General features: G+C 42.8%; 1 pseudogene; it reads left to right on the forward strand.

Moving 5' to 3' along the window:
- Positions 1–584: 584 nt before the first annotated feature.
- LOC101657379 lies at positions 585–2,244 on the forward strand (annotated as a pseudogene).
- The last annotated feature ends 2,514 nt before the right edge of the window (positions 2,245–4,758 follow it).

Genomic DNA, 4,758 nt, shown 5'->3' on the forward strand with positions numbered 1-4,758 from the left:
GAGACCAGCGTTCCTCAGAGAGGAGCAGGGTGTAGTGGAAAGGGAGGACAGGATTGAGGGACAGCTAGGAAGTGAACGTCTGACCTGAGGGTCTCTGAAGTCCTCTCTGGGCAGCGGTCACTGTCGGAGCAGTAGGAGTGGTGACTGCACAGCATGATGAAGCTTCGTCCCTGTCACCCAGTTACACGTTTGCAAGTCCAGAGGTCTGGCTACAAAATTAAAGGCACCTCTGTGTAAGAAAAAGAAAGCTTGTAGAAAGATGTGATTAGATGATCACGGTAGTGGGCCCGAGTGCAGAGGTGTGGGTTCCGGTGCCACCGCCTGGAGAGTGCCAAGCAAACGGAAGAAAAGGAAAGATGGCCAGTAGGGAAAGAACTTTGATGACAGAGCCAACCTGGTTGGACAGGTCGCCGGTAGCGGATGCCCCGGTTAGAGCCCACTCAGGCATCGCAGGTGGGCTGGCGACCCTTTCAGCTCTTTTGAATCTGTGCGAAACAACAAAAAGAGAGAGGGCGAAGGGAAGAAATTACATCTCAGTCCCGAAGACCACATTGGCAAGAACTTGAAATTTTGAAAAAAAGAAAATGAAGAGATTTCCGCATGCAGACAAAAAGTTGGCATACAGGGAAAATGCTCTGACATTTGCTGATGTAGAAGAAGAAGAAAATGCCCCAGAAAGAGGAGACGCCAAGGAAAAGCTCTTGATCAATTGATGGTGGCACAGTGGCAGACAGGAACGTACTCGAGGACGCAGAGCCCTCCATGGTAAATCAAAGAAAGCAATTCAAATCCCCCAAGAAGAAGAGAGATTAAAGAATGAGAGACTGTGTGTGTTGGCAATTTGCTTGTCACGTGCAGTAAGAAGCAGCTGAGGTCTTTTTTTAAAGAGTATGGACAAATCGAATCTAGATGGGTCTGTTCTTTGTTTCCAGCAGAGGGGAACTCTACCCAAAAAATTGGAGTCATGAAATGTAAACTTCATCCCCTTCAGCAAAATAATAATGCTTATGTTGTGTCTAAGGATGAAAGTGATTGCTATAAAGACATTAAAAAGAAATTCACACACATATACCCCACTGTCATGATCCGAATTCTACCTTACAAATATGGCTAGACCAGAGGATGTACACTGGTACAGATAGGAACTGGAAATACGGGGAATCCAGGACGGATGATCCCTTCAGGACCAGTGGTTAGAGTGGCAATACTGGGAGGGTGGAGGGAAGGTGGGGTAGAAAGGGGGAACCAATTATAAGAATCTACATATAACCTCCTCCCTAGGGGATGTACAACAGAAAAGTGGGTAAAGGGAGACGTTGGACAGTGTAATACATGACAAAATAATAATAATTTATAAATTATCAAGGGTTCATGGGGGCAGAACAGGGAGGGAGGGGGGAAATGAGGAGCTGATACCAAGGGCTTAAGTGGAAAGCAAATATTTTGAGAATGATGAGGGCAACGAATGTACAAATGTGCTTGACACAATTGATGTATGTATGGATTGTGGTAAGAGTTGTATGAGCCCCTAATAAAATGATTTTAAAAAGAAAAAGAAACGGGATCCAAATTATACGTGGGTTTTGTAATCGAGTTAATCTTGCATCAGAGACTGCGTCTAAGGACAAGAGATTCATATTTGTAGGGAATCTGCCTTACAAAATTGAAGAATCCACTGAGAAGAACACTTTTTGGAGTGTGGAAATCTTGCAGCTGCGAGAAATTTTGAGATGCTGAGTGAATGGAATCAGCAAAGGGTTTGGCTCTGTACTCTGAGACTACTGTTCATCTTGCTCTGAAATTAAATGATTCAGAACTAGGCAACAACACTTCGAGTCATGCATTCTGTCAATAAAGAACAATTAAAGCAACAAAATTGAAACTCAGACTTGAAGATCATCACTACCTAAGCAGGGACTTCATGTTGTTTCAGAACATGCACAAGGGCCTTCTAAAAGCTTATTTAAAGAGGAGCTGATACCAAGGGCTCCAGAAGAAAGAAAATGTTTTGGAAATGTTGATGGCAACATACCGGTAAGTCCAAGTGTACTTAATACAATTGAAGGATGGGTTGTCATAAAATTTGTAAGAGCCCCCCCAATAAAATGATTAATAATAAAAAATTAAAATAAACGTTTATTTATTGGAGAAAAGGCAGATTTGGCTACAGAGAAAAAGAAAGGCCAAAAGAGAAGGGGACAACCTAAGAGACATGAAAAAGGAGGAGTGAGCTTCAGGGCTTAAGCGCAGTGACCCAGGCGCTCAGTTTCAGAATTTTTTATGGATGCCACATGTGGAACTCGGAAACTTCCCTAGTCTTAATTCATTCCAATTGTAATACGGCCTTTGAAGCTTAGCTTTAAGATGTGGGTCAAGTGTAACTACTGAGGGTAAAAGAGATGATTTCAGGCTTAGTGTGAACATTTAGAATTTAATGTTGGAAAGCCAGCATTAGCACCTTAGCTATTTCAGGAATAATCTCCAAGTGACTGAAATTAAAAAATAACTAACCAGAAAGAAAAATAAAACAATGTCCAACTCTTGTTAAAATAAAACAAGGTAATGATGTTTTTCCACGGAGTTTTTAAAGTTCCCTCGTACAAGAATCTTGGAAGAATGATGGCGCTTCCTGTGCTAGTAAACACTTACAGTCTCGAAAACTCACCAGGCAGTTCCACCCTGGATTTTAGGGCCACTGCTGAGCCAGCATCCACTTGAGAGCAGTGAGTTTGGCCTTTTCGGTCTTTGGGACAAAAATGTATCACAATTGTGAATGTCATTCACCAGTTGTCACACGAGAAGGAGATGCTAGGGATCACTTATAGGGGGCAGCGACAAATGTATTTGGAACATTTCTGTACTGGAGGCCCACTCCAGCCATGAGAAATAACTTGGTGTTTCCCACAGAGCATCTCAATGGAAACAATGTAGGCACCCTGATGAACATTCTCGAAAGTTACCAGTGAGATGGTCCTGGAAAAAACAGGTCAATCTATTCTTTAGAACTCTTAGCCCAAAGCTTTAAAGATACAACAGTCATCTATAAAAAATTATGTTGACTTTGGATTTAAAGTCAATTTAAAGCAGAGTTAGGACTGTCAGCTGGATCGTGTCTGCGTAAAAGCCACTCCCAGTCCAAAGGCTTACACACACTTCCCTGGTGGCACTGGTAAGCATTTGGAGTATCAACAAGTGCCAATCAAAGGCTGCGCAGTACAAGGTACAGCACTAGGTTTTCCTGTTTAATTTTTTTAAATTATCATTTAAAAATAATAATTTCAAATACACAGAAACATTGTCAGGATATCTCAGAGAACTCTTGAATACACTCCTTCAACCAGACTCACGGTTCTTAAATCTTTGACTTTAAACATGACTTTTCTGTCCTCTCTCAACGTATGGCTCGATCTATAGCTATAGCTATGGATCTGTCATAGGCATGTGGAAGCTGTACATGGAATAAGGAAGACCAAAGGAAAATCGATGCCCTTGAACTATGGACTGCCTAAAGAACAAACAGATCTGTCTGGGAAGAAGTCGAGCCAGAATGCTCCTCAGAAACAAGGAATGGGAGACTTCGTCTCATGTACTCTGGACACGTTATCAAGAGAGACCTGTCCCTGGAGAAGGACATCATGTGTAGCAAAGTGGGGGGGCAGTGAAACAGAGGAAGGCCCTCGACTAGATGGACGGACACAGCGGCTGCAACAACAGACCCAAGCGTAACAATTGGGGGGACGGTGTGGGACTGGGCCGTGTTTCCTTCTGTTGGGCATCCTAGCAACAACAACAATCTAGACTGAATTTGAATCCTTGGAGAGAAGATGCAGACATGTCATTTTACCCTTAAATGCTTCAGAGTGCATTTCTTGGGCACAAGGGCATTCTCTGCGTAAGCACAGCCCCACCATCAACCTTGGGGAGTTAGCAATGATAATGTAACCTCCAACCTCCCAAGTCTGACAGTTGTCCCAACAACGTGAGGCACCTGATGGCTAGCACAATGCTGGTTCAAACCCACTCACAGGCACCTTGGAAAGCAAGCCTGAGGATCTGTTTCTGAAAGATCATGCAGATTGGAGCATTCTAATTTTGCACACGTGGGGCCTGGAGCAGCAGAAATCAACCTGACGGCAGCCAACAGCTCCGAATAGGTCATTTCTCCAAGAAACGTTAGCGCCTTTTCTAGTTGTCTTGGTTTCCTGGTGCTGATGTAACACAGATACCATCACTGGATGGCTATGAAGAACAGAAAGGTTCGAAGTCCGAATCGGGATCTTTGGCCACGTCAGTTCCTTCCCTATCAGGATTCCTGGGCATGCCTCGATTCTTGGTCATCTGGACGTGGCATCTGTTTTCACCAACCAGTACGAGAAGAATCTGCTTCGAGTCCAATCTCTTGTTTATAACTCGGTTATGTGTTGGACTGCTAACCTCCAGGGCAGCAGTTTGAAACCACCAGCCGCTTTGCAGAAGACAGATGAAGCTTTCTACGCCTGCAAAGCGTTGCAGTATTTTAAAATTGTGATGAAGATTGTACAACTCTCCTTAATATGATCAAACTATTGAATTGTATGATATTTGAATTCTGTGGCAATAAAATTTTTAAAAAAGAAACCAGTTTCTTCACTAAATAAATTGCAAACAAAAGAAAGTAGCCAGCCCTTTGGACCTATTTTACACTTGTTCTAGTTTTTATTATTTTCTTTTGCATTGAGGTTCCTCTGTGTTATTTTTTTATGGTTACTATTGTTGGTT

This window comes from Echinops telfairi, unplaced genomic scaffold, assembly GCF_000313985.2.
Source record: "Echinops telfairi isolate 266 unplaced genomic scaffold, ASM31398v2 ScPeMD7_2;HRSCAF=8, whole genome shotgun sequence".
Classification (NCBI taxonomy): domain Eukaryota; kingdom Metazoa; phylum Chordata; class Mammalia; order Afrosoricida; family Tenrecidae; genus Echinops; species Echinops telfairi.